Genomic DNA, 24,599 nt, shown 5'->3' with positions numbered 1-24,599 from the left:
TGTTAATTTCCAGATGTTAGGCCACAAATTGTGTTACTTTTGAAAAAGGTGTGTAGAGTTTCTATAGGCTCACTCCATGACACCCAATTACTCATTGTTATTCAGTCTTCACTTCTTTCTCAAATATTCACATTTTCTCTCTTCACCAAGACTGTTCTCTGACACAGTGAGTAGATCACTCTTCAGTAACCCTTCCTGCTGATCCCAATTGGCCAGTGACACTTCTCTACATCACAAACTTGTATCCCTGAAACAGCAGCAATTTGGTTTGCTGTTTTCTTCCTCTCTCAGTCTTTCTTCCATCACTGAGACCATCTGTCCATCTTCTGTTAAACTGCAGGGAGTACTTTGTACTCAAATTGTGCTGTCTAGACTCCTCTCTGTGACAATAGAGACAATATGTTGCTACATTGGCAAGCAATGCCACGTTCCCTCAGGTAGTAAAGCCTCCAATGAACCCTCATACTGCAGGCCAACCCTGTTCATTGGCACCACTCTTTGTCTCCACAAAGTGGGGGGCACCTGCATTTTCTTAGAAAAGATTTAAGTAGCATGTCATAATAAATCATAGCTGTGTTAATATATTTTTTAAATAACTGAAGTAACTAAACACATTTTGAAGAGAATATCTTCTGTGTAGTATAAGATTTGGAATGTTTAATATTAGTTATTTTGTCATCTTAAACAGGTAAATATGTCCATCTGAAATAAAATTGGATAGATATATGCATAAGTTGTTAAACTGGTTTTCTTAAATTCCTCTGATAGCTCTGATATTTTTATAGCTCTACACTATGGAAGTTTATCCTTGCAAAAACATTTGTGAGCCCTGCTTTTCACTGTAACAATGTAAATGTGCATTTTGTCTTTACAACCTGTATGTTTTATCTATTACAAATGACTATGAATCAGATATTGTGTTAAAGTAAATGAAATTTGATCAATTATATTTGGTTATTCAAACCAATTACATTTCTGACTTACATTATGATTCCATTAATAATTTACTTATTACTACATGTATTCATATTCATTTAATATTTATCATACTGTGATATTTCAAATTATATTTTAACATTTTAATTGATTATTATTTATTATATTTATTTAACTATTAGAGAGCCTTTATTATCCCCTAGGGGAAATGTGTTAAAGAAAGCCCTGTCCTGTCCTATGTCTGAGGTTTTGTCACTGGATTGCCCTAAGAGTCTCAAAGTGCTTCTTGCATGACCCTGCCTGTCTGTGCTAAATCTAGCATTCTGCCTGAAATTGCCTATCCATTTCTACCAGACTGCCTGGATCTGATCACGAGTCTTAATCTTTTATTCAGCATGCTGCACAGCTGCTGATGGCATGTACAGCACATCCTCTGTTCTGCCTGGCTGCGCAGACATCTTTGCTGTGCCTGTCTGAGCAGCACATCCTCCACTCCGCCTGTCCTCTTGCAGACCTAGCGTTTAGATTCCTCAGCCTGTCTCACAGCTGTGGCATTCTTCAGGTAAGTGCTGAATCCTAACAGAATGACCGAGCCAAAGAAAAAGAATCCAGCAAACCCAAGTGAAATCCACTATATCATATCTTGCCATCAAGCTGGGCTGCAAGCACAGGAGACTCAAGCAAGCTACTGAACTGAGAGAGGGTGTACAGGACCTGCATGCTGTCATACAAAACATGTTGCAGACCCTCACCTCTGTCCTTGTGCCAGTCAACATGGCTGCTTCAGCCCCAGTCAATGCTCCTGTTCAAGCACCAGTCATATCTGCTGCGCCAACTCTGAGAGCCTCAGATGTGCCCTTTCCTTCCATTTTCAGGAGATGCAGATTGCCATGGATGATTTGTCATCCAGTGCAACATTATCTTTGGTATGCAGCCTTCCCCATTTCTGTCCAACCAGATTAAGGAGGTATACATTATTCCCCTGCTAACAGGAGAAGCCCTGTCCTAGGTACCTGCCTTGTGGGAGAAGAGGTGCTTCATTACTATGTTCCAGGCCTAGCTATAAGAAGAGTTCAAAAATGAGTTAGCATGTAAAGATCTCACCAACTAAATGACTTCAATGCTACAGTGAGGGCTTAAGCAGCTACGGGGATTAGAGTACTGGTGCCATCTATGTCCAGTGCTGCCAGGACATTCCCTGGCTAGATAAGCAGTGAAGAGATAAGGAAATTTCATGGATCCCCAGTTAGCCCCTGAACTGGGAATACCTCAGTTTTCAGTTTAAGTTACCTAACCTCCTGGTTGCACAGGAGGCTTCTCAGCACAGAAGGGATCCAGAAACAGGCCTGTCCCCTGACACTTATGGTCGGCGCAAGGCACAGTGAGATCATCAAATTCCTTTGTATCAAATCACCGCACTGCCAACAGGTCCTCGGATTCCTGTGCTTTGTAAACACAATCTATACCTGGACTGGTCACGCTCTGACCTTCAGATGGACGCCAAAAAACGTAGTGGCTAAAAAGAACTGGCCTACTCCCACCTCCCTGAAACAAGCACAGCGGTTCATGGGATTCACAAATTATTACAACTGTTTCTTCCACAACAGCACAGTCATGGCCCCTATCATGACCCTCACCAGAAGGAAGCCCAGACAGGGCAGTTGGAACCTCAAGACAGAGAGAACCTTTGAGGAGCTATAGCACAGCTTCTCCACAGCCCCTTTCCTTTGACATCCGGGTCTCTCCTTTCCATGTGAGGTGGAAGTAGACATGTCAGATGTAGTAGTATGCACAGTCCTTTCATAATGGTATGCTGCCCAAACTCCATACTTATGCCTCCCGGAAATTGTCTGCTGTGGAGCAGTACTATGATTTGGGCAATCCTGAATTGCTGGTGGTCAAGACAGCACTCAAGAAATGGTGACATCTCCTATAGGCAGCCTATCAAACTTTCATAGTGTTTACGGATTATAATAATCTCAAATATTTTGAGAAGGCCAAGAGGCTGAATCCTCAACAGGCACAGTGGACACTATTTTTCTCCCTATATGACTTCTCCATCTCATAGTTGGCAGTACTGGTCTCAAATCCTTCTCCTCCCTCAGATAAGGTCTTTGTGCCTCAGCAAGCCAGATCACAGAAGCCATTTCTCCAGACCTGCAAATCTTTTCAGATATCATGAGCTCATTTACTGCTATTTCTGGTGGTCCACCATAAGGGCCAACACCAAGGCCTTTGTGGCAACCTCCCCCAGCTGCAGCAAAGCTATGGACCCTTGCATGGATCTAGCAAGACTGCTCCAGTCTCTCTCCATTCAAGAATGTCCATGGCTATCCACTTCCATATACTTCATCATTTGCCTTCTCCACTCTTGAGGCCATTCCATGAACCTTACAGTCATTGAGAGGTTCTCAAAAGTTGCTCCAAAATGGCTTACAGTTTCACCAAGGAAATCTTCCAACTTCATGGATTTCCATTTGATATCACCCCTGATGGTGGACCCTCAATCGTCTCAAAATTCTGGTGTGCAGTCTGTATTCGAGTAGTGAAGGTCAATTTGAAGGTGAAAGCCACTCAGAGAAAAGTGGTGTGGCAACTGCTGTCGGCAGGCTACACTACCCCTGAGGTTGGCCCAGCGACTTTGCCTCTCAACCAGACATCTCCACCTTTGACTCCCCTCAAAAAAACTGGCACCTCACTTTATCGGGCCTTACAGGGTAGTGAAACTCGTGAACACCATCACATAATGGCGTGCCTTTACCTGCCAGCTTCCACTTGTCCCTCCTGAAGTCAGCTCTGATCACTACTTTTTCACCCAAAACAGCTGAGCCCTCAAAACCTCCAGTTGAGTGATCTCAAGAAACCAGACCCCTGTTCAATGTGGACTCCCTGTGGGTCCAGGGAACCTTCAGGGCTTCCACTCAGAAATTGCCTGTGGAGAAGGGGACTGTAAAACCCAGGTGAGCCCGAGCTCACAGTCCAAGATCACCATGGCAACAAGCTGCATTTGAACGTGGACTCAAACACCTCCTGGTGCCTTGAGAACACAACTGGGGCAACTGTCTGCTGTCTGCCCCCACTTAATGAGTAATCACTCTGTTTGGCAGTCTGTCATTGGCTTATTGACCTGAGAGTCAGAATGCTTCTCATTCGATTCCTCCTTTCTGTGTTAAATCCAGCATTCCACATGAAACTGCCCATTCCTTCAGGCCTGCCTCTGTGCCTGGACCTGATTACAAGCCTCCTGATTACAATTTCCTCCTGTATTTAGCATGCTGCACAGCCACTGACGGCAACGGCATGTTGTTAAACAGAAATTGTTGCTGGATTGCTAATTTAGAACTGAACATCAAAATTTCTACCATGTTTCTCTGCTTTAATCTCATTGTTTAGTTACATTCATCCAATATCAGAACATGCAACGCTGTATGAAGATGTGAGTGGTAGTTCAGATGTTGTTTGTTGTCTGAATAGTACTTCTTGTTTATGTATCATCCAGGTGGATGTTGCGCATTGGTGGTGGTAGAGGGGAGTCCCCATTACCTGTAAAGTGCTTTGAGTGGAGTGTCCAGAAAAGTGCTATATAAGTGTAAGCAATTATTGTTATTGTTGTTATTATTATTATTGTTGTTGTTAATGATTATTATTATTATTATGGTCTTTTTATTTGATAGCCACTATCTGTAAACCTTCGATAGTGTGAAACAATACATTAGCCTGGACTACTATTGTCTACAGTGATGCACTTGAAATATGTGTAGTTAAGTATGTGTATGTGAGGCATAATAACTATGCCTCGCGTGAGGCCATTTATATCCGCATTCTTTTCCATAACTCAAAACTTGACTACAAAAAATATGTAGTCTGCTTTTACGTTTTAGTTACTGAAAAATCCCTCCCCAAAATTTGTACATGTATTCACTTCAATCCAGTACAAGCAAAAGAAGAAAAATAAAATAGATAAGCATATGCAATACTTTATCATAGAAGGTGCTAAGCAGCTCAGAAGCTGGATTTAGTAGCTGTTCAGTGCTTCCACAATTGCCTAATAACTGTATTGACAGTTTCAAGAAGGAAGACAGCATTGTTGCACTTAAAACCACAGAAATTGAAATAAGTGTAAGTGTAAGCTTAAGTGTAACATATAAATATTGAAAAAGTAAGGGCTGAGGCTTGAGCCCTGAGGGACTCCAAAAATATGACTCGAGTAGAATCCAATTTGAAGTTGCCAAGCCTAACAAATTGTTGATTGTCAGAAATGTAATGTATGTACCACCTGTATAACCATCCAGTTCATTAAACAAAATATAATGATTTACACCATCTGCAGAAATGAGGTAATTAACAACTTTCACCCAACCAGTTTTAATACTATGGGTAGGTCTAAAGTTTGCTATACTGTTTCACCAGTTGCAGCTTAGATTTACATTATACACTTATGCAAGTCCTACAAAGAAAATGATCTCTTTTAAAGTTCATCTATGAAACTTTGTCAATATTGTGAAAGTATTTCAAGCTTTGCAGGGCTATAAGGGTTGCATTTTTCTTTTTCTCAGTTTCTAACTGGCCCTAGTATGTAAACTAGGACATATATATAGCAGAACAGATTAGCCATTAAATATGTAATTCCTTATTATCAATGACAGAAATAAGATCAATGAAATTGAAAACTGAACCAAATTGAAACCTCAGATTCCATCTACAACCCAGAGTGCTTTAGATTTGCACGTGAAAAGTTTCACAAACAGCTACTGTTCAATGATTGTTTAGCTATTTAACTCCGCACGTAGCAGGTGTTATTGTAGTGACCAATTAAAAAAAATGGAAACACGGGATCCCTTGTGGACATTTCACTGACAGAATTAAGACTTGGTTGATTTCATTAACACCCAAACAAGAGTTTTACCTAGGAGTTACTACAATAATTTTTACCACCACTCTGGGTCATCAATGTCACATCTGAACATCAGAGATTTAACTTCCATTTTCTATTGTTCAGAAATTGTTTAGGTAGTTAAGTTTGAATATAGCTTCCTAAGCATAATGCTTAGGAATGTTACACAAAACACATTGGCACTCTACAATGACTGCCTAATTGCCTGGTGATTTGCTCATTGTTTTGTGAACATTTCCTGACTACTCATGAAAGATGGTCAATTTGGACCCATGGACTCATGGTCAGATTTTGTAAAATTGTCAGGTGTGAGACAGAATGTTTGCTATTTGACTTTAATGTGAGGCTGAATCAAGAAATATGGTGGCATAAAATGTTCAAACCATTTGGCTTGAAACTCATTATCAACAAAACCCTTCTTCTGGAATTTCAAACTGCCCTTCTTAAAAAACAGTTTAGGCATACTCTATGCACAGGAACAGGATTTCCTTTATTAAATATTTTCTTACTATGCTATATGTGGTAAAAGACATACTGTATAGCATTGTAGAAATTGATAAAACAAAAAACAAAGCTGAAACTGTTTCCATTCAAGCTTTTAATAACTTGGTAGGTATAATCTTGAAAGGATTTTAATTTTAATATTCATAAATGGGGTTTCTACATTTTTCTGTATTTTCCAGATTTCCTGATCAGAATAGTCATATGAATAATTCAATGTGAGATTAATTATTGTAAGTGCAGTTATCATATTGCAGCTTTCAGTTATCATTATAGATAAATAAAACCACCTTTCAACCAAATACAATACGGTATTTCTCGCATGTTCAATATTTAAATTATATCACTAAAATTAAATATTATGTCACTAAAATACTATAAATCATTTTGAATTCAGGGAATAAATTAGAATGAATGAATAAATAAGTAAGCAAGCATTTTTTTTAAAGGTAACTACTTTATAGGAAGGTTGCTGCAATATGGTTTTACTGCAATATTTCATAGCAATGGGATTTGTTTTCAATGTAGTTTTTTGATATGATTGGATATCTAAGTAAATTATTCCACTTTGCAGCATCCATTTTATAATCTTGCTGCCACATGGTTTTATTACACTGTTTCCAATTCTTAAAATATTTTTGGAAGTCAGTACTACATTATTTCTTTGTACAGTGTATACCACCTTCATGTTATATCATATTTGTAAAAAAACACAGAACTGTACCTGCATTTTTTTCATGTAAGGTAATGGCCATTTTAGGAAAACAAATATCTATACAAATGAATAATCGATTATCAATTGTGAAAAAAAGTATTATTTGTTTGTTTTCTTTTGTATTTTTCATTTACTGTGCTAGGGTTCAATGGAAAGATTGGGAAATTAATCTGAAAAGTCAATACTGCCATCTGGTGTTACATTTTGTTCTTTTAACATTTCGAAAGACTGAACAGGGATAATTTCTCATTTACCCTTTGTTGTGCTTTGTTGTGAAACGACTTCCTAAGTATGGCATTTAAACATTGAATTGCATTAATATATAAAAACTAAGGAAGTATTTATTTGTTATTCTATGCGTCCATGTTTTTGTGTCACAAAGTACTTAAAAGTGCAAACCCAGTTTTATGTCTGGATTATAAGTAAATAAAATGCTTTCAATAATATTGAAATTGTGTATACTTGTACTTTAATTTCACACTGATGAAAAATGCAGTTTCCTTCACAAAATATTTTTATACCTGCTGATACAGTTTGCTTTGGTTCTATATGGTGAATTTACCTGGAACAAATTTTTAACCTTTTAAATTAATATTTAACTTTCCTGACAGTTTGGAAGAAGACAGTATGTATTTCCAGATTAACACTGAAACTCCTTTTATAGTTGAAAAAATGGGTGTCTTGCCTGGTGAACCCCATCTTGGAAGACTTCCATTAAGGACATTTCAAGCCAAACAGACTAAAGTGCAGTGATGCATTGAATAATTTTCAGTCATCAGGGGCATTTATGAGGGTTTATTTTAAAGGTTTCAAATGTGACAACATTATCTCAACCTAGACCAAATTAACATTCTGAATAATTCCAGGGGGATGTTTGAGTCACACTCCACAGATGAAGGTAATTGCTAATGGATGTGCACCTGCTACAAAGCTTTTGATTTTGAATTGTAAACTAAAAGTTGTCATCTTAGGTATAGATTTGTCTTGATGCAATCTGACCCAATAACCATATAATAAATCAAAAGACCCAATTCTATAGATCCAGTGGCTGTTTATATTTTGTAAATACAAAGTGTTGCATATGTTATATAGTCATGAAAGAAAATTAACAAAAAATAGGCATTAGGACTATGTTTGAATAAAGTATGTGTATAAATTACTTGATATTGTTAAAAAGTAATTATAAATAATGATAAACAGTCTTGCTCTATGGATTGCAGACTTAGTAAGAAGCCTACATTCCCTTATATTCTTACCAAGGAAATCATATATTTTTAGACAGAATGAGTCAACCACAGTAAAAATACCTTTTGAAGTCACTAAGGTTTAATGTAAACTACTTCTACATTAAGCAATCCTAACCAATACCCTTGGTATATGTATTTCAATAAGCCACTGACTTATATAATCTTGGAAACCAAAAGCTTTGTCTTTTAAACATTTTCACCTTCCCAAGACTGAGGCATAGTGCATCAGTGTTATGTTATCTCATTCCTTGCATAAAGTTATTTTGGTACAGAGAGTACTAATTTTTTTTCAGTCAGAGGTGGTTCAGTCAAGAACTATATACTAAGGTTATCTTAGACAACAAAGTTATTTTTTTTTCTAATTGTTATCATGTTTGAGAAAATATTTTGTTAATACATAATTTGAGTGATATTCATCCAGTTAAAGCACTTTGTGTAGTATGTTTGTCATTGCAATTTTTAAAATTATATTTACTGCTGATTATTTAGCTTTTGTGTGCTTAAGCTGTCTTTTTGTAAATGTCTTTTTTTGTATTTTACTAATGTCCATACAGACGATACAATCCTGTTAATATACCAATCCATTGCAGGTCACACAGACAGAAATATACTGGGTCAATTTGGGAAAAAACAGTTAAGATACTAATTAGAAGGCAGTAGAAGAATGTAGTATCTGGAAAAAAAAAAGAACAAAACTCCACACAGAATGTGACAAATTCCTGATTCAAACTCAAGTTACAAGAGCTGTAAAGCAATAACACTAACTATTATGCCACTATACCTCCCTTTATAAAGCATATAAAGCATGGAAAAATGGGAAGTTTGATTTTAAGAATAAAATATAATTTTTATTCATGTATTTTACAGAGATCATTAGAAACAAATACCCCTACAAGCCTTTAACATTAAGTAATTACTAAAACATGGAGACAAATCCTTTGGGGGCTTATTAAGAAGACTTTGGGGTGAAAAAAAATAAAACAAAATGTTCTTTGAATGCTAACACAGTAATCTGGCAATAATGTATTCACTGATACTATTAAAAGTACTTATTTTCTTTAAAAATATTGAATATATTATTATTTGTACAGTTATGTTTTGCCTTCTACGTATGATTCTCTGTCTGACTCTTGGGAAATTATCTACCCAATACATTGAAACAGATGCACAAGCAGAAAGATTAACCAAGTTTGACAGTGACATTGCTACAAACACCCAGGAGATGACAAACAGAAAATCTTCAATTCACTTTTGATTTCTCAACAATTCATCAACAGATTTGCAATTCATATTAAGATATAACAGCCTTTAACATGCATCAAGTGTTTGGGACTGTTTGAATACAGGGAACACAAATTTCAGTGCCATGTTGTTGTTGCCAATATTAGAAATAGTACTAGCTGTTGTAACATTAATGGTAGAAGCTTCTCTATTAAAAAAATAACATTTTTCATTGTCAAGTAACAAACAGTGGAACTCAATTTTTAGGTCTACACTCTATACAGTATACCAAAAGCTCTTTAAAACAAAACAAATGAATATTGAAACAGTAGCATTTTTGTCTCTTTAATGTCTCTTAGTATATTAACACACATTTTTGTCAAAATATTAACTAACTGGTTTATTATTAACACTGGTTTAAGGTCATTTTTTATTTCAACCAGTCTGATATGTTGAGAAGACAAGCCACTTCTTAAAAAAAAGTTTCTTATTTTGGATGATTTGACCTTCTTTCTTTCCTTCAAATACAGTGGCATTTAAATGTATTCACCCCCTTAGAGTTTTTCACATTTTATTGTGCTACAATATCAAATCAAAATGTGTTTAACTGAGATTTGTTTTGCCATTGATTAATACAAAACACTCTATAATCTTAAAGTAAAAAAAACAGATCCTCCTAAATTAATTATAAATATAAAACAGAAAATAACTGATTACATATGTATTGATCCTCCTTGAGATCGTATCTGGTAAAGGCACCTTTGGCAGAAATTACAGCCATGAGTCTTTTTGGATAAATCGCTATGAATTTTTGCCTATTCTTCTTTTTGCGAAATTGCTCCAGCGCTCTGAAGTTGGATGGTGACTGTTGGTGAACACAAATTTTCAGCTTCTGACACAGACTGGATTAAGCTCCAGGCTTTGACTGGGCTGCTCCACAATTAGCTTTTTTGTTTTTAGGCTACTCCAGTGTCACATTGAATGTATGTTATTGGTCAGTGTCCTGCTGGAATCTTCTCTCATGTCCCAGATCTCTTGCAGATGGGGTTTCCTTCAAGTTTTCTCTGTACTTTGTGGCATCAATGTTTTCTTCAGTCTTCACAAGTCTTTCACTTCCTGATGAAGTAAAGCATCTCCATAACATGATCTTGCCACAACCATGCTTCGCAATAGGGATGGTATTCTAAGGATATGTGCACTATTACACTGGTGTCAAGCACAGCACTTAGTGTTGAGATCAAAAAGGTCTCATCAGATGTTAGAATTTTCTTCCACTTGGTCTCAAAGTTTAAGTTGAGATTTAGTGTGAGTTTTTTTAACACAATAATGCAACATCCAAGGGGAATATATGAGGGTAACAACGATTTTAGATAATTTGAAAACAACTGAAAACTTCATTTTCAGTTGAATTTCAAGAATTTCAGTCTTTTAGGAGACATTGAATTTCCTAGGAATCCAGTATTACAGACTTGTAAACATTACTTTGCATGATTGATAGCCTATAAAGTTAAATGCTAGTAATTCATACTCAATATCTACCAGGTGAGGGCGATCTTAATCTACACATAGATAATGTGAGGCCACCTTTTATTGAGCTTCTTTTTCTCCACATTCTTTTTCTTTGGTTAGAACTCATTGGGATTCCCATCTTCAACACTTGGGTTTAACTTAATCTACAGTTTATAATTTAAACAATACTTGACAACATCAATATTTCATCTTGCACAGGAGAAAGGAAAAGTTAATAGAACTGCCCGGATCAGGTAAAAGTATCTGAATGATGTTAAGGCACCTACGAATGAAAGCTAATATAACTCTTGTGTGTAGTTTGACAAAGTACATACAGTACAGGTAACCTCTGCTCACAAGAGTCCTCTGCTGTGAATATCATGTGTCCTTGTTAAATTGCTGCATTGTTTTTGAGGAAATGGATGTATTTAAAAAATAAAGAGACAAATCATTTTTTAGTTTTAGCAAATAAGAAGTCATCAGCAGTTTCAGTATTACAGTGGTGTCTTGGAGGAATAATTAATTTAGAAACAAAACTCACATGTTTGTTTTAGGCTGTATTGTTACAAGAGTAACATAATACAAGCGTTTATTGTGAAACACAGAACATTCTAATATTTTATAATGTCTTTTTGCAAAAAACAGTAATGTCCTTCATGTGTTTGCTTCTACCTTTATGGATTACAGGACAGGTAAATAACTTCGCTAATGAATAAATTATGGTGAGTGGAAGCATTACATAACTGGCATATTTACAGATCTTTGAGAATTCAATTATTTTATATGATTCCTTTTATATGATGATTTTATAATATTTGTTATACGAAGTGCAATAATTTGATTTCGGATTTACATTTCTCAATATGTATCTCTCAAATTCTGTTGCAGTGCCACAGTTAGTATCGCTTTGACTGTTTACAAAACCATACAGTATACAACATCCATAGCTAACATGTTTAATGATGTATGTGAAATAAAAACTTTGATTTACACTTCAGAATACTTCATAATATAGGAGAATTGCATTGAAAAAATAAAGTACTTCCAGCAATCTATCATACAGAAGAGAAGACAAAGTCAAAATTAATCTGTTACAAAATGTTAGACCTGGAGAGCTCAATGAATAAGGTAAAGAGTGGCATTTTCAATATCCCTAGACTAACACATCATGTACTTATACATTCCATAATATCACCTTCTAACAATTAGGGAAACCTCCCTGGATTGTTACGGGGTGGTATATTTTATGATTATGTAAAAATTAGCTGGAAAACACCACAGAAAAAGAAAGTCACTTTGCCTGATAGAAACAAATGATCACAATTTACAGAAGGAGGTCTAATAATGTGCAAACAATATATTTGATCCTAGATCATTTTATTTTGAATAAGCAGACATTTAAATATTTATAAACATAACAACAGCAATTTTTATGAAGCTTTTACTTTCACTAACCTTAAAGCCCCATTGCAACATGCTCTTACATTTTACTTGTAATACTGTTTGAAAAGCATTACACTGAACATGTTTTACTGTTGTCCTGGAAGCATATCAACTCATGGTTTTGTGATCAGTGCTGTGAAATAGCTTCAGGGCTATATGATGTGAAAACAAAACTCTCAGGTTTTGTCAGATTCTCCAAGTGTAAACCTAAAAAGATCTGTAAGTTTGGTAACTATAAATATTGTTTTACACAGCAATGTTCTCTTGCTAAGGAACCAGTATGATTATTACTAATGGCTGATATATATACAGTATACTCTAATAAAAGTCCATAATATTATTAAATCTAATAAATGTATAATGTTCTATGCCTTCAAACTTAAAAACAAATCATTCTATATATATATATCACCTTAAATTCTTAGTACTTATTTAAATCAAACTGGACATGTTCAATTTACAATACTTTTTTTATTGGCATACTGCTCCCATACAGAGGTATACTACTCTCAAAAGTCAATGTGATAGTTACCATCAAAGAAAAAAAAAAGAAAATGAGCTGCTCCATTTCCAGTTGGAGTGTATTGCTCTCCTACTTTGATTTTGTCAATATTACACACTCTGTTTAAGAGGAATCTAATCAATAACTTAAAAAAATCTTAATTTATTTCAAATTAATATTTTAATTAAATCAACTTAATTCAATAAAGTGATGTAACTATACCTATATATACTCTATATATTTCATATAGATTATACCAAAGTCTCAACATGACATTTCCAATTTCTGATATACTAGGTTTGTAACCTTTCTGTTAGACAAACTGTTTCCAAAATCAGTATTTGAATGTATTAAACTTCAGAATTCAAAATTCAGAAAACTGAGAATGCTGCACTAAATAAAATAAAAAACACACAAAATATAACAGAAATGCTTCTTTTTTGTCTAAGATTTTCTACTTTAATTCTGAGAGAATACTTGCATAGGCTAGTTTGAACACTTCATTTTCAATGGATATAAGTCATTATTCCACATCCTAGTTACTAGTCTTGAAAAGAAAAGAAGCAGTATGATACTGTTAACTTTTTTCCATCCATCCATTTTCTAATTACTTCTTCACAGGGGGTTGGAGCCTATGCTGGCAAGCAACGGGTATAAGGCACACTGTCACATGGACAGGATGCCAGTCCATCACAGGCAGACAGACACAAACAGATGCACACAATCATACCAGGGCCACATTTCCAAGAAGCCACTTTACCTACCAGTATGTTTTTTGAGTTTTGGGAAAAAAAACAAAAAAAATAATCATAGGAAGAACAAACAAACTTTATGCAGAGAGTACTCCAGGTCCAGAATTGGACCCAGGGCCCTGGTGTTGCGAGGCAGCAATGCTGAACACTGTACCAACATGGTGCATTTTTATCTTATTTAATTATCTTTATTTTAGTAGTTACATACAATCCTAACTTAGGAGAAGTGGTGAGTTTGGAATAGTGAGATCTATTCAGACTTTCACTTGTCTGAAGAGAATGATGACCTGTCTGTAAGGACTGGACTGTTGAGACACCCCCCTCCCTCCCCCTTTTAATAATGGATAAGCCTGGAAATTGGCCCTCTTGAAACATAAATATTTAACAGTAAACAAACCATTCTGAGAGGTGAGGTCGTAAAGCTAGCCTTTCTGGGGATGGGACATCAGACAAAGTAGGTCTCAATACAGCATAAAGAGGACACACAGTAAGTAGAGAGACAGAGGAAAGGACGAAGAGAAAGACACTGAAAGAGAAGAGTTTATTTGACCCTGAGACTGAACAATTCCTTCACTCAGCCTAAGAAACCAGAATCTGTCCAGATAATCTAAATTCATTATAGTGATAGAATCCTGTATTTAATAGATCTGTTGAAGGCAGACCTTTTATAGACACAAAATTGTAAATATTTGCATATAGTTATGAAATGCTATGTATATTTTCTCATTTTTATACATAACACAGCTAATGTCATTTCCTCTAATTCTGTTTTATCATATTTTATGAAAGGTACAACATATTAAAAATGTTGTTAGTCTGGGACTCAGGAACAGCATAAAGTACAAGGTCAAATACTGCAATTTTAATTTTCTTTGTTGTAAGCCTGGTGGTGTGAAATCCTTTTCTAAGGTTTAATTCTCAGTCTTGTTTTGATACAGTAGGGCATTCTAACATATTGTACTGTTACTGTCACGCCCCACACTCTAACTCGGAAACACTGTTCTGTCCCTGTCACATTCCACACTCTCCCTCGCAAATGATGTTACATTCCCGGAACCTCTGCTTCACAATCTCATCCCTGATTGAACCCATCACATTCTCACATGCATCAGATTCCTCAAATTCTCACTCCCTAACCAATCATCCAATCACACCCCTTTCCTTTCAGTATTTAAACTCCCTTCTCACACCTTCCCACGCTCACTATTGAGAAGCCTTTTGTAGTATTCTCCAGTGTGCGTTTCCAAGCCTTTCGACTGATCTCCTGTTACGAATCTTCTGCTTCCACCTCTTGACCTCGCCTTCTGGATTTTGACTTTTGGATTGTTTTTGGATATCTCTCGTTACCGGACCCTCTGCCTCCTTTATCGACCCAGCCTTTGGATTTCGTCTTTTGGATCGTCCCTTTGCTACTCTGCGTCCTCCTAAGGATCCTCCTTTTCCACATATAGGTTCCGTGACAGTTACTTCCCATTGTGTTGAAATGTTGTACTGAACGTGTCCCTTCTCTACTTAGTGACACATAGATAAAAAGAGAGACTCATACAATATCAAATAACTGAAAAGATAATTACATTATTTGAAACAAGCAAAAAACAATTAAGAAAGCTGGATAACTTTGAAGATTCAAACTGCAATTTCAATTAAGATTCAAACTTTCATTTTTTTTTGGATGATTTTAATCAATTCTTGTCCTAAACTCCTATATAGAAATGTTTTGGAAGAGGAGACATTTGCTGTAACAATGTGCTTTGCAAAATAATCAGTATCTCTTTTTATGATTGGAAAAATTTACATCTTATTTTTGTTTTTCCCAGAGAAAAATGGGAATGTACAGGAATTGTTTTACCACTCATTCTGTTTTCTTTCTAACTGTCATGATCTTATTCATGAAACTCTTGCTTTAAACAATTTAACACTACTTAAAACAAGTGTACTACACTTAGAAGTTTTTTTTCTATGTTTATGTTGCAGTATTTGTAAAAAAGACGGTAAGGAAAGTTATAAAAAGCTAGTGCTATTAAAAGCCATGGTGCTTTGGAGATTGGGTATTTCAGTCTCTGTAGTCATGTACTGTACAAGTTTTAGCTTTCTGTTAAATATGGCTGTCATCATGAAAGATCTAACATGCTAAAATGGAAAAATGTTATTCTCAAAGTTATATTTTAACTAACAAGAACTTGGATTCCCATGGGCCAGTACATAACTAAACTTTAACTCAAGTTACTGACATTTAAATGGTTTGATGTTTCAAATGGCTTGGTTTCTTCCACCATGTTACTTCTTAAATGTGCATTTCCTTTTAGTTCAAGAAATGTCAAACAAATAAGTGATTTACTGTACCTAATGTATTGTCTTTATTAGAAAATACCATCAATTGTATTTATAAAAATACCAAAGAATCTGTCCACTTTCTTCGGTATAGATAATGCTGCTGTTAAATAAGTACAACACAAGCTAAAATTCATGTGGCATTTCCTTCTGAAATCAAACTTCTATGTCTTAAATTACTTTTATTTTACTATATCTTAAAAAACATGCTAAAAGAAATCTCTTTTTTGTTTTGATGTGATTAGCATTTTTATTCCATTCATCCATTATCTAACCATTTTATCCAACTCAGGGTCACAGGCCCTATCCTGGTAAGCAATGGGCACAAGGAGGGATACAGCCTGGATGGGACGCCAGTCCATCACAGGACACACACAAACATAAACACACTCACACCAGGTCCAATTTTTGCAATTTTCCCAGTATGTCTGTGAACTGTGGGCGAAAACGGAAGCATCCTGCAAAAAGCCATACAAACCTAGGGAGAGCATTCAAACTCCATGTAGATATCAGCCTGGGAATTGGATGCAGGCCCCTAGAGCAGCACGGCAGCAATGTTTACCATCACAGTACTATGCTTCCTCTCATTTTTTTTTCTTTCATTTTAAAATTAATATGTGCAAAGATTATATTAAATCCTGTCTATTTTCATTACTCAATATTAGAGATTGCCAACAATAGTGTTTGATTTGAATTCAGCATATTTGACTCATACTACTTTTTTGATGTGTAATTGTAGAGTTTTCACATCTTAAATGTAAAATGTACTGTATACTTTTAATCTAAATTTACTACCATGCATTGTACTTCTATAATTGTAATGTCCACATGCAAGGATTTTCTAATTGTTGATAGATGACAGATAATACAGTATAATGCCAGGAGGCAGCGCATGTACTGTGCGTATTGTTTTATTTTTGCCTTTGTTAGTCAATACAAGTTACATTATTCCATGAAACTGTGAAAATTGTGAATTTTAAACTACAATAATTGCAACCAGTATCTGCAGTTCAGCTTGTCAGGAAATGAAGAATGTTAGACAAAAATTAGGAAATAAGTGAATATAAACAACTATTTACAGGTATGTGTATTTCCTAATATGGATTTGCAAAACAAAACTAGGAAGTGTAAACAAAGCAGAGGTAAAAGAAAATATTTGCAACCCATGTAGTGTAGTTTGTTTATTTATTTGGGAGATGTCTTTGTCAATATGACCTATATTCCACCATGAGAATGAAATTGAATCTTGTCTTTTGTATTTAACTCAACACCATGTAGAACACCAACGAAAAATTGAGGGAAGGGAGAGGGACTCATTGCTGCTGCTGTCTGTGCTGTGACCGGCATCATGAAACAAGTATGACTGCAATGCAAGCGCCGGGGTGGAAAGGATACTTAAGATGGAGAGCAGAATCATCTGTATATTTGTGTCTGGAGGGAGGTTGAGGAAAGCAACAGCAGCCAGGTGTGCTTTTTGTGAGAGTGTAAACAGCTTTTGTGGGAAAGAAACTCCAATGAGCAGGTTATTATCCATGATGTGGGAAAGGTCAATAGTTGTTGTTTCCGGAGATAGAAAGATGGAGGTTGGCGTGACAAGACTGACAACTTGGAGTCTTGTGAGAAAGCTATAGCAAATTGGAGTTGAAGTTCTAATGAGCATTGAGCTCTGGATGAAATTTGGCTTCCAAAATGAGCTGGTTTTTCATGTCTTGCTGGGTTGGTGGAAGAGCTGTTGTTTGGTTTCTTTTAAACATGTGGAAGAAGAAGAGAACTACAGAGAGTTGCATAGTACTGTAAGTTCTGTCTCTGGTTAGAGTTAGTGCCAGATGATATAATATGGAAAGAAACTCTGAAGACAGTAAGTTGTAACTGGAATTGTGACAGTGGAGTCCTGTAGATTGCACAAACAAGGCAGGCACACAAAAATGTGCTAATTAGTTGTACTGTTTAATTTTCACCAGATTTTGATTTGTGAGTTTATGTACTTCTTTTAACCTGCAACATCACAGTGTATGCAGAAGTGAGACAAATAAAATTTGAAGTCCTCCCAAATGTTTGCTTAAAACTAAAGTTTTTAGCAATTAAGAAAAAAGTGAAATTGTTTCTATGTGATACATAGGTATAGACAGATTAAAGAATGTGTGGTTGAGAATCCAAGTACAGTAAAAATTCCAAAATATGTGTGTTATTTACTAATATTTTTAATTACATTATGCCTTGTCTCAAATGTCTATGAAAGCTGGAAACATGCAGTACAGTCCATCAAATACTTTGCATGATCAGCAAATCATCATTATAAATACACTCAAAACAAAAGCTGATTAATTGAGCTAATACTACAAGTATAGACTTTGAAATACATGTAAATGTTAGCATTCCTTATTGTTTTTAATTTGACAATTCTTAAACCTCCTGTTATAATGGATTCACAGTATTATTCTGCATACAATGAATATAAGAAAGACTAAAATGCAGATGCCCATCAAACACGTGGCTAGCAGCATAATGATCGAAGAATTCCATCAATTTGTTAAATTGTCAGTACGAGTCAGTTTCAAACACAAGAATAAGGAGTTAGTTTCAGACTCTAATAACTCTCAGTATAAAGAAGCTGAAAGAAACTCCTAAACTTTAATTTCTACTTCACTAAGTCATTGTATTGTTTCTGATCTCTAGGAAGTCTTCTGAATTGACTTTGTCAGTGCCTTTCACAGAGATCTACTGTGAATCCATTCTCGGGGATATTCAGAAACCCCAAGATTTTTTATACCCTATAGCTCTCATTGCTTTATTCTTTCCATCACTGTTGACTCTCCTGATAACATTCCTTATTTGTGCTTGCTAAACAATGTACTCTCTGTGCATTGCCTCATCATGGTGCCTTTAAAGATTTTTTTTTCTTTCTGGGTTTTCTTTTAGTGATCTATTAAACCATTTATGCAAGCATTTACAGCATTAGACTGTAATTTGTTCACCTCTAGTATTTTTCCAAAGCCTCCAGTAGTACATTTCTGATCTATAGCCAAGCATTCTCTATTTATTTCCTATCAAATTCGCCCCATTCTGTTTCTCTTAAGATTAGTGTCATTCTTGTAAAGTCTGCTTTTCTAAATTAAAAAACTTTGCTTCAGACATTGTTTTTAGATTTCACATATATGTTGAAAATTGAACATATTGTACTCGAACGTTTTCAATCAACCTCTTACATCTTTCTTTTTAATGTGGCCTGTTTAAGCAATGAGATCTTGCCAAAAACCCTCCCTTGTTGGTGCCCTGACAAAGTTTTTAAGAAAGTAACCATTTACCCTACCAACCATTTCAATTTCAAATTTTGTGCTCCCAATTGACTTCCTTAGTATACAGTGCCTTGCAAAAGTATTCACCCCCTTAGACTTTTTCACATTTTATTGTGTTACAGCATTGAACCATAATGTATTTAACTGATAATTTTTGCCACCCATCAACACACTCTATAATGTCTATAAGTACTCTATAATGTTAAAGTGAAGAACAAATAGAGACATTTTACTAAATTAAAAAAAAAAACAGAAATGATTGAATGCATAAGTATTCATCCCCCCAGAGGTAATACTTGATAGGACCACCTTTGGCAACAATTACAGCTGTGAGTCTCTTTGGGTAAGTCTCTATCAGCATTGCACATCTTGACACTGGAATTTTTGCCCATTCTTCTTGGCAAAATTGCTCAAGCTCCATCAAGTTGGATGGAGACCGTTTGTGAACAGCAATTTTTAAGTCATTCCACAGATGCTCAATTGGATTGAGGTCTGGGCTTTGATTGGGGCACTCCAGGACATTAACCTGTTTGGTTTTAACCCACTCCAGTGTGGCTTTTGCTGTGTGTTTCGGGTCATTGTCCTGTTGAAAGATGAATCATCTTCCAAGTCCCAGTGCTCTTGTGGATTGCAGCACAGTTTCCTCCAGAATATTTCTGTACTTAGCTCCATCCATTTTTCCTTCTATCTTAATTAGTTTTCCAGTTCCTGTTGCAGAGAAGCATCCCCAAAGCATGATCCTGCCACCACCATGCTTCACTGTAGGTGTGATGTGCTGTGTTAGGTTTGCGCCAAACATAAAGTTAAATGTTGGTCTCTTCAGACCATAGACTCTTTCTCCAAATTATTGAGTCTCTCACATGCCTTTGGGAAAACTCCAGCCAAGATTTGATATGAGTTTTTTTCAACAAAGGCTTTCTTCTTGCCATCTTTCCGTACAAGCCAGATTTATGAAGTGTGCATGCTATTGTTGTCTCATGCACAGTTTCTCCCATCTCTGTCATGGAGGACTGTAACTTCTCCATGTAACTTTAGACTTCTCCTAACTGTAACTTTAGAGTGGCTGTAGGTCTTTTGGTGGGCTCTCTTACTATGGCTCCTCTTGCCCGGACACTCAGGTTTGGAGGACAGTTCTGGACAGAGTCACAGTTGTTCTATATTTTCTTACCTTTTCAATGATGGACTTCACTGTGCTTTGAAGTATATTCAATCCCTTGGAAATTTTCTGATATCCTTGCCCTGACTGGTATTTTTCAGGAACCTTGTTTCGGATCTGCTTGGAATATTCCTTGGTCTTCATGGTGTAGTGTTTCATAGGAAATCCACTAACTAAGTGGGAAAGCTCCCAGACACAGGTGTACAGTGCCTTGCGAAAGTATTCGGCCCCCTTGAACTTTTCAACCTTTTGCCACATTTCAGGCTTCAAACATAAAGATATAAATTTTTTATTTTATGTGAAGAATCACCAACAAGTGGGACACAATTGTGAAGTGGAACGAAATCTATTGGATTTTTGAAACTTTTTTAACTAATAAAAAAATGAAAAGTGGGGCGTGCAAAATTATTCGGCCCCCTTGCGTTAATACTTTGTAGAGCCACCTTTTGCTGCGATTACAGCTGCAAGTCGCTTGGGGTATGTCTCTATCAGTTTTGCACATCGAGAGACTGAAATTCTTGCCCATTCTTCCTTGCAAAACAGCTCGAGCTCAGTGAGGTTGGATGGAGAGCGTTTGTGAACAGCAGTTTTCAGCTCTTTCCACAGATTCTCGATTGGATTCAGGTCTGGACTTTGACTTGGCCATTCAAACACCTGGATACGTTTATTTGTGAACCATTCCTTTGTAGATTTTGCTGTATGTTTGGGATCATTGTCTTGTTGGAAGATAAATCTCCGTCCCAGTTTCAGGTCTTTTGCAGACTCCAACAGGTTTTCATCCAGAATGGTCCTGTATTTGGCTGCATCCATCTTCCCCTCAATTTTAACCATCTTCCCTGTCCCTGCTGAAGAAAAGCAGGCCCAAACCATGATGCTGCCACCACCATGTTTGACAGTGGGGATGGTGTGTTGAGGGTGATGAGCTGTGTTGCTTTTACGCCAAACATATCGTTTTGCATTGTGGCCAAAAAGTTCGATTTTGGTTTCATCTGACCAGAGCACCTTCTTCCACATGTTTGGGGTGTCTCCCAGGTGGCTTGTGGCAAACTTTAGACGAGACTTTTTATGGATACCTTTGAGAAATGGCTTTCTTCTTGCCACTCTTCCATAAAGGCCAGATTTGTGCAGTGTAAGACTGATTGTTGTCCTATGGACAGACTCTCCCACCTCAGCTGTAGTTCTCTGCAGTTCATCCAGAGTGATCATGGGCCTCTTGGCTGCATCTCTGATCAGTCTTCTCCTTGTCTGAGCTGAAAGTTTAGAGGGACGGCCAGGTCTTGGTAGATTTGCAGTGGTCTGATACTCCTTCCATTTCAAGATGATCGCTTGCACAGTGCTCCTTGGGATGTTTGAAGCTTGGGAAATCTTTTTGTATCCAAATCCGGCTTTAAACTTCTCCACAACAGTATTACGGACCTGCCTGGTGTGTTCCTTAGTCTTCATGATGCTCTCTGCGCTTTCAACAGAACCTTGAGACTATCACAGAGCAGGTGCATTTATACAGAGACTTGATTACACACAGGTGGATTCTATTTATCACCATCAGTCATTTAGGACAACATTGGATCATTCAGAGATCCTCGCTAAACTTCTGGAGTGAGTTTGCTGCACTGAAAGTAAAGGGGCCGAATAATTTTGCACGCCCCACTTTTCATTTTTTTATTAGTTAAAAAAGTTTCAAAAATCCAATAGATTTCGTTCCACTTCACAATTGTGTCCCACTTGTTGGTGATTCTTCACATAAAATAAAAAATTTATATCTTTATGTTTGAAGCCTGAAATGTGGCAAAAGGTTGAAAATTTCAAGGGGGCCGAATACTTTCGCAAGGCACTGTATGTATTCTGAAATCATGTGAAACACTTCAACTGCACACAGGTTGACTCCAGTCAAGTAATTATGTGACTTGGAGAAGAGAGTTGGTTACTTCAGAGGTAATTTAGGTGTGTCAAAGCAAGGGGATGAATACTTATGCATTCAATTATTTTCTGTTTTTTATTTTTAATTAATTTAGTTAATTTCTTTCACTTTGATATTATAGAGTACTTTGTGTTGATGAGTGGCAAAAATTATCAATTAAATACATCATGGTATACGTGATACATGTCACACAATACAATGTGAAAAAGTCCACAAAAGGGGGGTAAATACATTTGCAAGCCACTGTATGTGTTGAAAACCCCCTAATAATTGTACCGCTATCCCTATATGCAGATGTGATTACACTGATTAATAAAGAATAATATCTGAGCTGGGTGGTCTGTAGCACACTACTATTAATGAAACACTGAATTTTAATTCTCAAGTTGAATCCAATCTTAATGATACAGAAACATTTTAATTATTTGACTTTCTTTAGTCATTATGCCAATTTCATACTAGCTGCTAATTCAGCTCCTATTTGTTCTTATCTGACTAAAACTTCCTAAAAAATCTTAACACAATAATATAAAATTCATCATCATTACTTTCTGAAAGTCACATTGGTGCTTGGTTGCTTCTAGATACAATGTTTTTTTCAAGGGATTTTTGCATTGAACTATAAGCACCTAAGGCCTTATCTAATAAAGCAGTGGTTCTCAAACTTTTTGTACCAGGTACCACCCCTGATCAAACCAAAGCATCCAAGTACCACCTACAAGTCATCTTCTCATAGGAACCCCAGAAAATCTCAATGACCAACATGAGTGCGCGTGCATGCACACACTCATATACACATATAAAGAATATACACATATAAAGATCTCCAGATACAAGTTGTCTGGCGGCCAACAGAGTGAGGGAGGCCTGGAGAGGGCCAATGAGCTGAATCTTTTCTTTAACAGATTTGATACAGGATCCACTGTCCATTCACCTCACAGGCCTTCACCCCAGACACCCTCTTCATGTCCTCAGTTACCCCATCATGTGATCCCTCCTACTACTCCATCTTCCCCTGCCCTCCTCGGCCTATCCATCACAGCTGACCAGGTCAGAAGGGAGTTGAGGAGACTCCATGCAGGGAAGGCAGTGGGTCCTGATGGTGTCAGCTCCAGGGTGCTGAAGATCTGTGCGGACCAACTGGGTTCAGTGCTACAGTACATCTTCAACCTCAGCCTGAGACTAGAAAAGGTTCAGATGCTCTGGAAGACATCTTGCCTGGTGCCAGTACCCAAAAAGGGGCACCCTAAAGTCTTGAATGACTACAGACCAGTGGCACTTACATCACACCTAATAAAAAGTCTGGAAAAGCTTGTACTGGACCACCTCAGAACCCTGTTGAGTACAGCACTGGACCCCCTGCAGTTCGCCTACCGGTCACACTTGGGAGTGGAGGATGCAGTCATCTATCTGCTACACAGAGCTAACTCTCAACTTGAGAAGACGGGGAGCATTGTTAGAATTATGTTCTTTGACTTCTCCAGTGCCTTTAACACCATCCATCCACCTTTACTGAGAGATAAGCTAAGGGCGGCGCAGGTGGACACTCCCCTGCTGTCCTGGATTATAGACTATCTGACCTGCACGCCACAGTATGTACGGCTACAGAGCTATGTGTCTGAACAGATTGTTAGCAGTACTGGGGCTCCACAGGGGACTGTCCTTGCTCCATTCCTGTTCACCTTTTACACCTCTGACTTCAGGTACAACTCTGAGACATGTCATCTGCAGAAGTTTTCGGATGACTCTGCAATTGTGGGGTGTATTAGAGAGGGGAGGGAGGAGGAATATAGGAGCTTGATTACCAACTTTGTGGAGTGGTGTCATCTTAACCATCTCCAGCTTAACAACAGCAAGACCAAAGAAATGATCTTCGACTTTCGAAGGAATAAGTCTCCGCTGAACCCTGTTTCCATCCAGGGTGAGGACATAGAGGACGTACATTCCTACAAGTACTTAGGGGTACACCTGGATGATAAGCTGGAGTGGTCTGGTAACACTGACGCCCTGTACAAGAAGGGTCAGAGCCAACTTATTTTCTTAGGAGACTCAGGTCCTTTGGTGTGTGTGGAACACTGCTACACATTTTTTATGAATCAGTGGTGGCGGCGGCCATCTTCTATGCTGTTGTGTGCTGGGGCAGCAGCATCACCACAAAATATGCAAATAGGCTCAATA

This window comes from Lepisosteus platostomus, chromosome 2 (assembly GCF_059453375.1).
Source record: "Lepisosteus platostomus isolate fLepPlt1 chromosome 2, fLepPlt1.hap1, whole genome shotgun sequence".
Taxonomy (NCBI): domain Eukaryota; kingdom Metazoa; phylum Chordata; class Actinopteri; order Semionotiformes; family Lepisosteidae; genus Lepisosteus; species Lepisosteus platostomus.
The sequence above is the reverse complement of the archived record's forward strand: the minus strand, read 5'-3'. Positions refer to the sequence as shown.